Source organism: Hirundo rustica, chromosome 4 (assembly GCF_015227805.2).
Source record: "Hirundo rustica isolate bHirRus1 chromosome 4, bHirRus1.pri.v3, whole genome shotgun sequence".
NCBI lineage: Eukaryota > Metazoa > Chordata > Aves > Passeriformes > Hirundinidae > Hirundo > Hirundo rustica.
The window spans coordinates 5,300,204-5,317,309 of NC_053453.1; the positions used below are offsets into that span (position 1 = coordinate 5,300,204).

Consider the following 17,106-nt stretch of genomic DNA (forward strand, 5'->3'; position numbering starts at 1 on the left):
AATTACCCTGTGAATATGTGCTGACACAGGCTCTCTCTGTTTAACAATGCAGTCAGGAAATTTGAATGCTGACAAAAGAGAAGGGGTCAGTTCCTCTTGCTTTAAGAACCATTTGTGTGAAGTTAAACCAAAAAAACCCTGATGAAATGCCCTTGTTTTGAGGTTTGCAAAACTCAACTCATGAGCCAAAGTGAGCAGGTTAGAATTTCTTGTCACATCCTGCAGAAGCAAAAACCACATGGCTGTATTTTGCAATGATTGCAGTAGTAATTTGTGGTTCTTGCAAGATATAAGTATTTGTAGCCACCTCTGTTGCACTCTAAGTTTGGACATGGAAAAGAAAGAACTACTTTGTCCCTATGGGATGAGCCAGTGGTGACGTATATCTTCAGAATCAACTAAATGCCCACCTTCCTTTTTGCTTTTCAGACTGTCAGGACATCTAGAAGCAGAATCAGCATATCTAACCTTTTAAAGATACAATTAGCATTAATTTCTAGCACAGTAGTGTTCAGAGAGCTGAGTCAACTTCAGTCACCTGATGAGCAAACATAAAAGAAATCCAAACTTTGTTTCACCCTCTCCAACAAAAATAATTAATTTGAATGTTAAGCTGCCTGTGCAACTCCTGACAGGACCCCCCCAGCTGGACCTTGTAGACTGCCTTAAGTGTTCATCCATGGAAGGCCTTTCACAGGTGCTGGAAGAAGAGTGGGTACTACAGAAGGGTGCCTCAAATGTTTTAGGTGCTGCTAGGATAATACACCTGAGATTTTTTTGCCAGGAAAAGGATTTGTCAAAGACCAAATTTCTAGTAATGTACAAGGGCCTGGGATAAGACTCAGGTCTTGAGTCATGGTCCAGAGCCTGTGCTGGTTTTATACTCTTATCTGCTGTGATCCTGAAGATACCCCTCTACCTGAAACATGACGGGCTGCCTCCTAGTATTCCATTTGGTCTCTTTTTGCCAGGAAAGTGTGTTTTGCACACCTGAATCACTTCTGAAAGGGCCAGTCTGTCATTCTAGATGTTTTTAAAAGCAGCAGACAGCAGCCTCACTCAACATTTCTGCAATTATGATGACAACCACTGGAATAATATAAACCACTTACTAATCAGTTTGCAAAGGCAGGACATCTGCTTTACACAATACAGAAGCAAATTAAGGAGGCTTTCACAGTATTCTGAAATTGTGTGTTAGACTTTGAAGAGAGAAAGAGAGAGAGAAAGAAACTAATGGTAAATAAATTGAACCATAGTGCTAGTTTTCATCCAGCTGTATGTGGCTCTAAAACAGCTATCTCAGGAAGGTACCTATTATTTATTAATCAAGATGACTCCAAAAAGCAATTTCTCCATAAATTTCTTACCAACAACTTTGTAATCTCAGTCAATTCTTGGCAGAAGTTATGCTGGCAGAATATGTCCTCAATCACAGTCTTCACTGCTGTTATTCCAAGTAGCTCTTGCCTGTAGACACTTGGCATTTTAAAGGTTTAAAGGGTTTTGCTTGCAGGTGTGCCATGTGTTAGATGCTGACTTTAAACTACTCTGTCCTACTTTGCCTTGCAAAAGGAAGAAAAGGAGTGTGGGATTCGCGGCATCCCATATTTAATGGGTTTGGTTTGTATGGCTTTGTCAAGGTTCCATCATCTTCCTGGTAGCAGTCCCAAAGCCAGTTCTCACTGCCTCTGAGAAGCTCCATACATCATCTCCTGAGCTAGAAAGTTTAATATTTTTCATGCACGGAGGGCTGTCAGCTTCTGTTCTGAGATGTAGTATTTGGGCAGGGCGGAAATTAACTCAGCTGCTTTCAGGGATTTAGTGTGAGAGTCAGGAGTAAGACAAGTGGGCAAAATTTAAATACAGGTGTGACTTAGGCATTGCACGCCAGCTTGGAAGCAGGTGACTCTATTGAATTTACTTTCTTGGATATGTATTTCAGTAGACAGCTGTGTCTGGCAGGGTTTAGAGTGAATCTGAACAGAAATCCTCAGACCATTTTTTATCACCGTCTGGTCCATGGCAAAAATTCCAGTTTAACCTGTTTCTTATTTGATTTAAAGACTAGTGGGATTGGGATCTGAGCTTATGTTTCCTGCAGTTAACCGCATCAGTACTGTTTGGCTAAGCAAACTCATTTAAAACTCGGAGAATATAAGCCAGAGCTACACCTGATTGCCTGGAGAACCCAGTCGTGGAATATACACGGTGCTGTGCTCTGCATATTTTAGATGGCCCAACATATAACCAAAATCTGACAGTCCAGAGAAAATGAGTCCTTTTGGGAAATGCAGATGGTAAAAATCTGAACATGTGCAACCTTTAACTGGGAGAAAAATGCACTTTAAATTCATCAATATTTCCTTTTTTTCTTGGAGTGGGGAATGTACTGATTGGCTGAATTTCTGTAGAATTTGCTGGCTTTGCTAATGTTAAGGGTAGCACTTGCCCAGTTAAAAGATAAAGGAAGAACTGAATCCATTTGTGGAATGTGTGTATATTATCCCTTTTACTTTTTCCTAGATATGCAATTCCCACCTTCATCTCAGAGTTGGAAAGTTTAAGATATAAAGCAAAATATACCATTACAAAGGATGTTTAAAGCTCTTAAGAAATTGGTTTCCATTTAAGTCCAAAATAATGATTTGCAGGTTTTCTTTTGTCTGTTTATTTTTAAAGGTGGTGAAATACTCAGTACACTGTGTTACACTTTTTCCCCTTCTAGATTAAGTGCTCTGGATACCCATCATCTTTAAACTGAAATGGCACACAAGAGTAATGATGGAGAAAAATTTCCACTTTAAGCTTTTTCTAAACCAAAAGTGTGTGAATGTTTGGATTTTGAGGAGCTACTTGATGTTTCTCCCAGCTGATCCTCTCATCAAAGATGGCAGCAAAGATTGGCTCTCTTCTGTAAAACTGTGGTCTCCCCTGATGTCCATGGGTTCCATCTGCCTGGAATTAAAAGACATCAGAACTCTTGGCAGTGCTGCACTGCAGCAGAAATGGGGGTTTTCCTCTCTCATTGGTGGAGCAGCTCACCAGAGCGCTCTGTCTTCCCATTCCTTTAGCATTTGCTGACAATGTGGATTCATTGACTCTATCTTCACCTCTTACTGATATAAAACCCTACTGGTCTGCACAACACTGTCTACAACAGGCTTAGAACTTGCTGCATAACTTAGCCTAATGATTAATTTTATTTCATTTTGTGCAGCCCTCTCTTTCTACCTGGAAACAGAGATACTGCAACACTGCCAGAGCATCTCTAAGGATCACCACTGCTCTAAACACTTCCAGCACCTGTGTTTTGTGAACTCTTAGGTGCACATTACATCAATACTTATTTTTGGACTAGAGGTCCACAGGGAGCCCCTGGCATAATATTTTTGCAGCAATTCAGGATCGAACTCCCTGTGGTTAGGATATACAAAGATATTCTAAGGATGGCAACGATTTGTGCCTTCTGCACAGTGTTTCTCGAGCCTCAAAATGTCTTTCCCTCAGCAATTTAAAGGTTGCTGTTGGCTGTGACTGCAGGGGAAAAGACATTACTGTTTCTGTGAAGAAGTTAGTTGTGAACATGAAAAAAGCTTCAGTAATTTCTCTAGGGGGAGGTGCCAAACCTCATAAAAATAATGACAGAGCTTATACTTAGCTTTTCTACACTTTGTTGGTTATAAATAAAATAAAGTTACCCAGATTACCCTTCTACAATAGAAGGCAGGTGAGCTGAAAAATTTATAAAGGTGTGAGAGAATTAAGAATGATAATTTTCAGTTAACATTTGAATTATGTGTTTCTATTATAAACCATTTAATGCAAGATGCAAATGAACGCATCTGAAAAGGGAAATTCATGTTTGTAGGTTTACTGTAATCTAGCACAGTATGTACTTGAAGGAGTTGTTAGGGAAATGAAGGTTTAAGGCTAAATATGACTATTCTGCTGAAGAGCTCAAAAATGTTTTAATCAAGTAGAGAAAATCAAGTTTTAATCAAGTAGGTCCTTAAATAGGAACCTCAAGATAATCTTTGAGGGCATTTGAGACCACAAGATCTTGGGTCATCAGGGGGTCCTAAGGCATCGAGAAGAGCCCCAAAAACTGGTTTTGTGCTGTTGATGTTTACTGTAGAAAGTCCCAGTTCATTCCAGATCTGACACGCTCAGCACTCTCAGAGCAGCAAATTTTCTCCTCATCACGAAGTTTTGATGAGAAGGTGCCTTAAAAGCCATCAGCACCCATGGGAGAGGGCAAGAGACACCACTGCCTTTCATGTGGCCAACCAAAGGCCAATGCCAGCCCCTCGGATCAGCTTTTGCAGGGCAGGATGTGCCCAGTGTCTTGTCTGCTGGAATAAATTAGTTCTGTTTGAGGGATGAAAATGGCAGAGATGGGAAAGCCCACCCCCAAAGCCCCACAGCCGCTGGAATCAAGAGGAGCAGCGGGGTCAGGGACATCTGGCAGAGCAGCAGGCAGGAGCAATGGGTGATAGGAAATTCATTAATTACCATAACAAGTGGTATTCAAAGACAGAAACAGTAGAGTATCTCCTCCCGGGCGAAGCTGGAAGATTAAATATTGCCTCATGATGAGTTAGTGAGGTCGTGGGAAGGCATCTGCTGGCAGATCCAGTGACAGTGCTTCAAACATAAGCATTTGTGGGGATCCCTTTAAATGCTGATGCTTTCCTCCTCTCTGGGAAAACAGTGAAAATAGCATTTTCTAGCCCAGAGCCACTGAGCAGGAGTAAGCAGTTGCAATCTGTTGACATTGTATGTTAAAAGCTACAATCTGTATCTGGCAAGGGAGCAGAGGTTTTGAAGTTGGAGTGGAACTAGCTGAGGTAAATAGGAAGGAATGGGTGCTTTGGTCTTTAATTTGTATTCAGATTTAATAACATTTAATTGATTTTTGAAGTATTTTTGGAGCTTTCAAATAATTCTTAATGGTCTTTCAGAGCTTTAGATATAGAGCATCATATTTCCAGTTAAAGATTCATTATTTAATTAATGCGGCTCAGTCAAGTCCTGATAAATACGAGCACCATCAGAGCTATTTTTGTTTCCTGATTCATTTCTCCAACAGGACTGAGGAAACATGGCCTTGAACCATGTTTCTAATGGTGAACTAATTTCCTGCTGAATAGAAACAAGGAAGAGAATTATCTGCATATATTCTAGCAAGGATTCTACCACATAATACAGAGATTAATAATATCATTACATTTCTCCCCCTTCCAAACACCTTACTTGACTTTACTAAGCCACACACTTTGAAGTAGAAAGCCAAACTCTGAACAGAAATAGTAGCTAACATATAAAAAGAAGATTAAGGAAAGAAAAATAACATTCTTAGCTCTTTTTCAGTTGTACTGTTTTTATAACCGAAAATCAACCTCTGTTCCTAAACAATTTATATGCTGTTTGGCTATTAGCATTGCTTCCATTTAAAGCTCTCTCCTTTTTCTTTCCTCTCCTCTCACCCCCAGTATTTCATTTTTATACCTGTCATGAAATGGTTGGGGTCGGAAGTCAGCACAGAATGCATCATTTGTATATTGTGTCTCTTTTCCTCATGTGCCTCTGCTGCCAGAGAAATTGAACTTTCATCCATTAAAAATCCATTTATTGTGTCTTGACTTCACTTGAACTAAAGAACAGGACATTTCATCAAACAGTACAGTTTAAAATCAAATTAAATTGTAGTAGTACCCAGAAAATGTGACATGATAAAGACCCCAGCCATTTAAAAAATCTTTTTAAAGACCTTACTGATTTCACTTACTGGTACTTCCACATGTCCTCTGAAGTTCAGACTGGTCAGTGATGCAAGGACTTGCCATGGGACATCTAAAAGGACGCCCCTTTTGTCTTTTTCTTTCCCTTTCCTTCTTGCCATAAAAAAGAAGTGGGGAGCACTTCTTAGAGATTTGTGTTCCCTCAGGTTTGACACCTGCAAGCTGAGCCTGGGTGTAAGTGGTCCCCAGCTGTGATGTCCCTGTCCTTTCAGATGATCCTGTGTGTTGGACATCACTGCTAGTACAGAGTTGCCATCTACAGTGATGACTTGTGTTGGAGCTCCCCGTGTTTGAGTAACCCAGTAGCAAACCCATGAAAATCGGGGGAGGCAGTGCTTGGACAGCAAACTTTCCCAATGGCCTTTCAGCTTGGTTAAACACATTCCCCCAAAATGGGGGTTGCATCATAACAACCTTCCGTAACAACCTGTTCCCTTTATTGCTATATGTACCCACAGCTTGTGGGGGAGAGCCTCCCTAAATATGGTTCTTATCCCAGCTACAATTTCCACAATTCTGATGTGCCACGGGAGTCAGAGAAGCTGGAGCTTCGCAGATGGATTACAGAAATAAATTGTGCGACTTGCAGGGCTGCATATGTGCAGAGTCCAGGAATGAAACCAGGGGCTGAGAAAACACCCGTCTTCCAGACCCCGGTGCACGGGCAACAGCTGGAATTTGCACGGCTCCTTATTCAATTAATATTCAGAAGCCACTATTGCATTTTCCCAAGAGCAAAGAGACAGTAAAAGCAAGCTGCTACGTCTGGCTCCACTGTTTGTCCTCCCCCTTATGCAGTGTTGTGTTGTTTGGTTGGTTGTTGGTAGTGTTTTGTTTCTCTTTCAACCTCTTATAAATATGTGTTACATTTGGCAAAGAGGCAACTGGGGACTGAGAAGAGAGCAACAAAGTGGTGTTTCAGAAGCCAAGAGAGAAGCGTGCTTGAAGTGAATTGCACCAGATTTTTGTTCAGATGGGAGACGCTTGATTTGGTTTTGCTTGACTTGCTTCCATGTGTAGTGAACTGCTGAGATGCTTGTTTGTAGTTAAGATCTTTCTAAGGTGTGGTTTGGGTTTCCAGTCTCACCAACAACAAGAGGAAGGCTTACTACAGTGATAAATATTTATTTGGATACGATGCTCACAATGTTTTTAAAATGTAAGCAACAGATTAAATACAAATAAGTCATCACTGCCTTTCATTTTTGAAAAATGAGGTGTATCTTTTCACTTTTGGACTGCATTGTGTATTCTGAGTGGAAGCAGATTACAAAATGATATTTAGAAAACACGATTTATAGATCTTTCTTTTGTTTACACTTACATAAGAGGGGTCCGTTCTGTTTGTGTGCAGAAGGAATACAGCCAGTGCAATGGTTTTTCTGCTTCCCAAGCTGCTCAAATAGATCAGGCCAGGGAATGTATTCCCTTACGGTGCTTTCTGGACTTTGGCGTGGTCTGGCCTTTGAATTGCATGTAGTACACAGGCTTCAGAAGAGCTGATTCTCTGGCAACATGCTTTTTTCCTGCTCAAGGCCAGCCCTGGAGAAAGAGAGGTGAAAGAGAGTTACTAAATTTCGTAGCTTGTTACTTACTGTCCTTCCATGGATGATTTCAGCCTAGAAATCATTTACCATTTCTTGTGAAGCATTGACAAGTGGCTGAAAGCTAAAAGAAAGTTGTGTAAGTTGTTCTTAGTTTGCAATCAAAATGAGAAGCTTGGAGGAATCTTGCTTGCTTCTTTTTCTGACCCACCAATGTGAGGGCAGTGACAGTGGGAAGCACTACAGTATTTTTAAATATACTTTGTTTGTAATGAGTCACATCATTAAAGCTTTTAATTATACACTTCCAACATAGGCTGAGGAGATGCAGATCAATGGTCTTGGCTTTAGTGTTTGGCTTTTTTGATTTCAGGATATCCATGCACACCAATTGCATCATTTTAATGGCAAACCCGTTCTTTTTTCTGGTACCTCATCATGGTTTCAATAATTGATTTTGATTTCTGTTTGTACCCTTTTTTCTATCTTGACAAATTATGATTACAGTGTTCAGTTTTATCATTGTCTTATAAATGATATAACAACTGCTTGTGAATACCCATAAGTTTTTATTGTGTGTGAATGTGAATAGCAACATTGCAGAATGGGCACACAGAAGGTTTAGCAGAATAATGTTTGCATTTCCTCTAGTAAAATATCGTACCATAGTACAATTCCTGGATGATAAAGCCATAGATTCTCTTATCTATCTGTGTCATGGTAATGAATCACGTACAGAGCTTCTAAACAGAAGGTGTATGTTACATCCGTGATATGGATAGATAGAATCATAACTCTTCTAGATATTGAAAGGTTATGATTCATCCAATGCCTGAGTAAATTGGTGCCATCCCAGAAACTCCAGCTCTTGCTTCCCATGACTGAATGGCTTCCTGATCACATACTGCAATATGTGTGTACGGAGCAAGCAGCAGGCACAGAGCTGAAGTGCAAAGAGTCGGAAGTTTGGAGCATTTTTGAGGTTGGAGGGATCAGTGTCTGTACCACCTTTTTCTGTGTGCAAAGAAAAAAATATACCAAGTCCAATTAAAAAAAAATAAATAAAAAAAATAGCAAACTACAGCCTGTTTCCTCCAAGGAAATATGCTTTATTTCCTAAATCACTTCCTCCTTCTCCAGGAATTCTTCTGTAGGGTGCTGGTATCTAGACCATTGAGTAACGTAAGTTGGGAACTCTGGGGTCATCTGCTCCAAACCCTAAATCAAAGCAGATCCAATGAGATCAGGACGCTCAGGGACTTGTCGTGCCATCACACACAAAAATTCCAGGAGCGAAATACCAGATTAATTCTTTTAATTCCCTCTTGTTAGCAATATGTTGTTGTACTTTGCTTCTTTGTTTTAGTTTGAGAGGGTATTAATATGTGTCTGAGTGGGATTAAACATGTATCATTCTTGCAGTGACTGGTGATTTAGGAAACAGTTGTTTTCTTCAGCTAGAAGGTTTTACTCCTGAAAAATGCTCCTAGTATTTTTTGAAAATGTAGTCAAAATCTTAGCGTTAAAATTAGGTAACAAAATATATTTTGCTAAAAAATATATCAAGCATTAATTACAATCACTCTTTAGAAGAACACAAAAACCTCAATGAGACAGCTACCAGGGATAAAAGAACTAGTTCAGGCACTTTATCTGTTTAAAATTCCTGCTTATTTTGTTTTGGGACGGCAAGAATGTGGGACAAATGAAAAGCCTCCAGTCTGAGCCAAACCTGACACAGGAGAGGGGCGAGATGTCAAGAGAGGTGTAGGATGAGGCATGGGAAACCATGGCACAGCTCCTGCCCTTTTCCTTCTCCATTCCCTAGAAAGCCAGAACTGTGACAAAACAACTCAAAACAGCAAAGCCATGAGAGGTTGCACCTTGCTTTTCACCTTTAATCTTCCCTGGCCCACTGCAGGCTGTGGAGAGTTCAGTATTTGTGTGGTTCTTCTCTCCTAGGAAATATCAGCAGTCAGGAAAACAATCTTAGCTCTTTTAACACTAATGAAAGTTGAAGGCAGTAAACAAAATCATGGAGTAAATCATTCAGTGCTGACATGTCTTTTGGAAGCAAAGAGCCTTTCATTTGAAGATGTGAAATAACATTTCCGTCATGTTTTTGCTCGTCTGATAATTAGAAATGATTTAGGACAGCAGTGATGGTGCCTCTAATGGGCACCTTGTGGGTGTTAATAAAAGGAAGAATACATTAAATGTAGTGATTTGTGACTGGGCTGATGGGGTTAATATTTTCTTAGAATATAGCCAGCCATTTTTCTTCCAAGTAGCAATGTAATGTAATTATAAGTACCTTAGTAGATGGACTCAATTGCTCCTATCATGAAAATTAATTTCAGGAATATGCTGAGGCTTTCTTTCGTTTCTTCTTTATTTCCTACACTGTGCAGGGGGTCGCAGCCACATACAAATGAAATCATGTCTGAGCAGCCCTCACAGAGGCCTGGCCAATTCTTGTGAACAACTGAAATTGAAATCTGTGGGAAAGGAGAGCATTTCTTTTTACATTCCTTGACATATTTTGCACCTGTAAAACTCCCAGTTTTCTCACATGCTCTTTCAAAGCACTTGACAAAGCTAGACTGATATCTCTAGATTATGAGGGAAAAATGAAATATGCTGAGTTTTCCCAAAATGTTTTCTCAGAAGTAACTGAGCTATGATTGCAGCTTTTCCAGTAAGTTTAGCCAAGCTTTATAATCAAGCTTCTTCAGCAAATGTAAATTTCCTTGCTGTAGTATTTCTAAGCACTGGAATACATAAATAATATTAATGATTACCTCAGTAATAATCTTGTATGTTTTCCACTTTATTGCAGAGCAAAATACAAAAAAGTATAATTGGAATTTATAGTCTTGGGATAGAAAGCTCTAAATTTTTGTGCTAAGTGAAAGTCTAAAATATAGAACAGTTGCAAAGGTTTGTGAAGAATAAAAGGACAAAAATCTACACTTAGTTACATTTTGAGCTTTCACAAGTAAGTTGCCTTGAAGAACTTAATGAAATTAAATCAAATAGGACTCTCAGACATTGCTCTGAAGATGCACACAAATATAGAGAGATATCAGCAACATGAAAGTGTTGGATTGCCTCTGTGTGGTTTGAAACCTTAATTACCAATACTCATTAGCAGATATACATCTGACCCATTCAGATTTAAAGCAGCTAAAAATAAATCTTAACCCATGGAGGAAGAAGAATGTACAACAGAACGAAATAGTGAGTCTTGGTGTGTTTGAAGGCAGTTTGTTATATGCTTTTAACCCAGAGCAGACACCTAGGCTTGAGAGTTTTAGGTGTGAAAGTGGGTCTCAACTTGGGCTGATGGTGTAAATCCATATTTGGGCAGAATTTCTATGGCAGGTTTTGTAACAGTTTTACAGACCTTGTATTCTTCAGAGAATTTGCTGTCTGTGCTTCCTAAGTATTAATATTTCCTGTTACTGTTATTGCAGGCTATAAAGTGTTAATGAAAGGAAAAGAAAGTCTGAAGATTCCTTTCCAGAGAGTCATTTGCGTGGTGAGGGAGGGAGAAACACAAATATACTTGCAAGTCGAGGTAGAACTATGCTGGAGTTCATCATTCCCTTTCCTTTGGTTTTCTGGAGAGGTACTTAATGGTGTTTGAACATGACTGTATAGTGCCATTAATGTAACAATTTTCATTTGTACAGTGCAACACCAGAAAGATAATCTCTGTGTTAAGTACTTTTCCTTTATAATCCCCGGAGAGTCAGAACTGTAAGAGCAAATATTGTATTTACCATAGACTGTAAAAGGGGAGGAAATGAGGCTAAAATGCAAAGCAGCAGGGATAAAATAGAGTTCCTTTTGGACGTCTGCTGTGCTGCTATGAATATACATATACTCACTGTTATGCTTTTTATATTATCTCTAATTTGAAATAAACAACATGATTACAGATTAGATCAATCATGGCTTCAAAATTTCTGGCCAAAGCAAGAAAAGCCTGGATGTGCTAGCTAAGAGTGTAATCGAAGCAGAGATTGTTCACTGTTGGTGATTTGTTTAAGGATTTTAATTTACAGTAATGAGTGTCTTCTGCATTGTAACCTGGCTCCTCGTGTCTCCCTTTGGAAAACAGTCACTGCTTGTATATACCAGTGGAATGATGATACAAGGCACTAAACAACAAAATAGAGCAGCTGAATGCCGCTGCCTGGCATCTCTTCCAGAATAGAGCTGAGTGGCAAAATTGATGCCTCGCTGTCCTTACTTTGATTTGCACAGGAGCTCTGGGTGGGAGCTCAGCCACTGTTGGCGGCTGGGGGACAGGGAAGCTGAGTGTCTTTCAGAATTCATCAAGTAAACAGATAACCAGTTCACTCCAGAGGACCACTCTGCCCTGGCTACTGGAAGGATTCGAGGATAAGATGACTTTTTCCTGCATATGACTCGTGTGTTTCTCATTAAGAAGTTAAGCAAAGGAGCAACATGCAGTGGCAGCTGGAGTATACCACAGGTGCTTGAAAGCAATTTGGCAAAAACAGTCAAGAGAAAAGAGATCAACAGTTTAGAGCATATTTATTTTTGGGTAATACTTATTCAGAATGGAAGGGAGCTGTTGGGAATTCAAGCAGTGTTCAAAAATGATAAAACATGGTGCTAGGAACCTGATGTTCAAATGCTTTGAAGCTGCTGTCACTTAATCTGATTTCGGAATCCTGCCCAGAAATGGTGCAGTAATAAGGGCCAGCTGCTACAGTTGCCTTTCTTATTGGTGTATTTTTAGTGGAATCATCAATTTAATGATGAACAAAAGCATTCACTGCAAACAAAAGGTGTGTTAAGGACAATTCAAAAGAGAAGGGAAAGGAAAAAAACCCTGTGGATACAAACGAAAATAGAGGAATAGGGGGTAGTGTAAAAAAGAAAATCTGGTCAAAATCTGAAAAGTTCTTTGAATGTCCAGAAAAATAGGTTTGGTTGCTTGCTTCAGATGGAAAAATGATAGTTTTTCCCTTCAGTTTACTCCAGGGAATGGAAACTTTCCATGCTTTCAGTGCCTATCTAAGGAGCTTGATGGACTTCCTATTTGAGGTACCTGGAAGCCTCGGCCACACATCAGGGTCATCTTTCTTGTGGGCAGCTCACTTGGTATTAAAAGTCTATTATTCAGTCTATTATTCCTGCAAACCAAAACTGGAGATTTTTGTCTGAATTCAGGGACTCCTGCAATCGACAGGATTTTATTCTTCTTTTCAGGAGGCTGTTAGACTGCCACTGCTTGAAACCCATGCTTAGTTTGCTCGTTGATAGTTCAACAGTAATTGTATTTACGGTTCATTTTGCTTGGATGCTCGTGACTCTAATCTTTCCACAGTGTCAGTGGCGCAGTTCAGCTCTGATGTACGTGTTCATTGTCCTGCTAAATGGAAAATCCCATTGCAGTTATGATTTCTGTCATCTCTATGAGAGTTAGGAGGAAGGATGCTGTAGATGTTCTGTGGAAAAAGAGTGGGTGGTATGAAGTAGAAATACAGGTTGTGACCAAATCCTCAATCTTCTCCACTGTGTAACTGTAATTTAGATGTGAATCTATATATATGAAACATTTAATCATAGAGTGGACTTCTCTTTGCTAAAGGAATGAGGCATTGGTTATAGAAACACTAAGGTGTTGCACAATCCTACTGGGAAGTGTAATAAATGACACGGAATGCTGAAACAGTCAGACAAATCCAAGTAGCTGCAGTGTTACATACTTCTGTTTAATTTTTCAATGAGACACTTAGAATGACATATTTTCTTCTATAAATGCCAAGGAGAGGGATTTTCATGGAAAGCACTGTAGAGCAACACAGGTCTTCCATTTCACAGGACGTTGCACCAAGTAGGAATATTAGTTGGCTACTCAGAGGGAAGTAGAGCAGATGAATGAAATCTTAATTTTGTTTCGGTTGAGCTTCAGCAATGAACTTTAATGCTTTCTAATTACATTCCTTACCTAGTTGGTGAGAGGGGCTGTATTAAATCACAAATACCTTAACAACTGGGGCTCATTTGTTGCAAAATGAACACCATCTCCTTTAATTCCCTATTTCTCTCTCTCTCTCTCTCTGCTCTTACAATATTTGCCTTGTAATGATTCCCCTTGTTAATTGCAATCCATCCAGTGCTGTATTGGAAAGAAACATTTCAGTTGCATGATTTAATGCTTTTAAGTTGTCTTGGCTTTGCTGACTCATTGGTCAACCTTGAAAAATCACAGCAGTGCAAGCATTGCAATGCCAGCAGAGGACTAGCAGGTTGCAGGGGGGACTCTGTTACTGATTAGTGTCATTTTTTTTCCAAGTTGAAAGAGCTATTGTGTTTAAGGCCATGAGATTTAGAATTAGGAGTAATTAAAAACCAAGGCTGATGCCTTTATATTTTTTTTAAATATGAAGGGCCCCAGGAGTCTCTGTAGTCATTAGAAAATCCTATTCTTGTGCTAAGCCTGTCCTTATAAGCAGTTCTGTTGTTGGCTTGCCTGAATGTAAAGAGGGATCTTGCTGAGAGTGGATGATGAGTGGGGGGAAATATCGTAAAGGCAGGGGGGAAGGAAAAAGTGTGGTTTTGTGTGTGTGTGTGTGTGTTTGAAGGGCAGATATTTGGTGGTTGCGTGGCTGCTTTGTAATGTGTCCCTAGCAACTGGCTTTCAACCCTAATGGGAAAAATAGATGGTGGGAAAGCATTCAAGGAAAGTGGGTCACATTTGATCCATGACCTAAAAGGAAAAGTGGGGGAAGGGAATAATCAGCTCTGATCATTAATGAGGTGAAAATTTATCCTCATTCATTGCACTGGGAAAAATTGCTGTTCTGGTGTCTTGGCTATGTGATAGAAAATGCAGTTCCCAATCTCTGAAAACACAATTGCTCCACAGCTTTGTATTAAAAGAGAAGGGGGAAAAAAGAAAAAAGTTGTTTGTTTTAAACACTCTCCAGCAACACAGTGATTAGACATGACAGTTTGGCTGTGGGGCCTTCCTTTCAGTTCAGCAAAATATAGAACAGAGCTGAGCTGTCCTTTCCTAGTAAAAATGAGGTCATTTGTAAAGCTTTGTGTACATTTCTGCAGTACTCGTGGAACAGAGCTCACAAAAAAGAGCTCTCCTGAAGCCTCACTCCTATCTCCACCAGTGCTCCCATTTTTAAGAAACGGAGGCCCATTGCCCACATAAGATGAGGAATCAGAGGCTGTGATTTAGATGAAATGGCTCCTCAAGGATGTATAGTTTTGATTTAACTGTCAGCGCGCTGCCGTTGCTGACTCCGAGCTTTTACAGCTGCGTGTGGCTGCGGGGAAGCTCCTTGTAATCTGTTCCTTCTCCGTGTGAGCTGTGTATGTGCTCTGAAACAAGCAAAAGTACTCTGTCAGGCTTGATTATTCTGTTACATATACAATGTATTGTATACATTATATTCGCTAATCCCTGTTGTTCATAAAAATGCCCCAGGCAATTAAAATTTATTGAATAATAATTTATTTTATGTAAAAGCTAATACTAATTTTCATACCCAACTATTTTTCTCCTACCAATCAAATGCTGTGTAGCTGGTAATATTTCAAGGTAGTTTTAATTAATGTGTCAGCCTAGTGCAACTCTATGGAAGAATGCATCATTGAATTAAATAAGAAAGGATAGCAAGGCATCTAATGGATAAATGCCCAGAAAATACAGAGTAATGAGACGTGAGCTGGCACATTCGCGTTGCATTCCCTTCTACCTTGAAACTTCGGGGAATACAATCCCATTCTGTCCAGGATCCACCCTCCCCCCCCAGATTCTCTGACCTTCTTAGTACAGCAGCAACTGTTTCAGCCAGCTGTATTGATATTCAGTCCAATCATGGAAAGATGGAAGCCCAGACAATTAAAGAAGCATTAAAGATCTTGGGGTCATTAATGATGGTGCTTGGTAGAAACCAGTAAATAAAACATTTCTAATTTTTTAGGCCAAGTGAACTCAGACCTGCTGTGTCCCCTTCTCACCTTTATTTCTTAACTGTCTATTAAAATAGTCTGCGAGTGTGTCATGTTTCCTAACATGTGAAAATAGTAGGAAAACATCTGGGCTTACTAATAAAATTAAGTCTGCTACTTAGAAAGCAGACAGCATTGTTTGGGGCTTCAGAGATGCTCTTGGAAGGCAAAAAGTAATAGTGGCTTTGGAAAGCATTTTACTTCTGCTGTATTTCATAATATTCAAAAAATTGCCTTTAAAAGAAAAATTAAATTGCATCAAGTTAAAAGAAAAAATATATCATGAAAGGGTAGTTTTTTGGGTTTTTTTTTCTTTAATAACATAATGGTTCAGCATTTACATAGTGGTTTCTTCTGAGTGTTTTAGAATTCTTTGTTGGGATGGGATCGTAATTTAAAGGTGAGGGAGATAAGCACAGCAAAGAGAAAAGACTTATAAAAAAGTGTGGCTGAGAAACAGCTTTTTTGTTGCGTAATTCTGTGCTCTTTACCATTAGACACACTTCCCAGCTTTGTTCTTTGATTAGATTTTGTCTTCTCTGAAGGATGGTTATAGCAAGAAAAGTGATGTGCCTTAAAATAATCTGTGAGTAATACCACTCTCAATGAATTTGAAATTGCTTGAGTGAAGCTCTATGCTCAGTGCTCAGAGCTGACCTGCTGCCCAGCTGGTGGCTGCCTATCCTGAGTGATTGTGTGGGCACAGGGCACAGATATCCTTCCCTGCCTTAGACCAGAGTGAGCACAAATCCACAGCTCTCCAGTGGTGGCAGTCAGAATGAAAATTCAGGCTTCATCGTTTCTTTCTCCATATCTCTTACTTACAGTGACAAGCCCAGCAGGTTCAGCCTTCAAATCATTAAAATAAATGCTCATATTATTAAAATCCCGTATTTGATGCTCGGATTCCCCTCGGTTTCTTGTATCAGGGAGATGAGATGTGAGCTTCAAGTCTGTATTCTTCCATTGCCAGCATCCTGGTCCCTCCACCTGCCCTGGGGCAGGTTCTTCCCTTTTTCCATCTGTTGAGCGAAGGGGCCGATGCCCGTACAGAGAGGAGTTATATGGAAAACAGTTGGAAAAGGGCTAGAGATCTTAGGGAACCACATGGTGTTACTAATCCTCCAGCTTTCCAAAGACTTGTCATCATAAATAGGAGTTTTCCACTTTCAGGGGCAGGAGGGAAAGAGAAAAAAGAAGGAAAGAAATTAACCCTGTGGTGTGATGACAGAGATTTCTATAAATCACACTGTGTTTCACACTGCTGCTGACAGCCAGCCAAACCTAAGCTGGCCAAATTTCCACAGGTCAAGTATGTTACAGGGAGCTTAAAAATATATCCACGACTGTTTAACTACCTTTTCTCTTGCACAAGGGTATTGGAGTTAAGAGTCTTTGTAAATTATGTGGTGGTCAAAATTATGTGGATGGTATTCCTGGTTTTTTGCCCATTTCTTCTGTAAAGTGTCAGCAAGTCCCTAAGACCTGGATTAATTTATGCTTGTGAATTAAACTTCCAGAGCAAATAAATACCCACTAGGATAAGATTTTGTCCAAAAGTACAGTTTAGAAGTTATCTCTTCATTTAAAATTTTTCCTACTGCAATTATTTATGATGACCTTAAAAACATGGGGTTTTGGTAACTTTTCAAGCTGTATTTTCCTTTCCATTTGGCAAAAGAGTTCTGAATGGCACCCCTCTTTTGTTTTTCCCAATGCTGCATTGGCAGAGTGTCCTTCAAACTCAC

The 17,106-nt window shown here is 39.7% G+C and overlaps 1 protein-coding gene across 14 annotated transcripts in view; it reads left to right on the forward strand.

Moving 5' to 3' along the window:
- The window catches only part of CELF2 (CUGBP Elav-like family member 2), a 451,396-nt gene that overhangs the window by 291,180 nt on the left and 143,110 nt on the right, over nucleotides 1-17,106 (forward strand). The gene's annotated exons all lie outside the window — the stretch shown is intronic.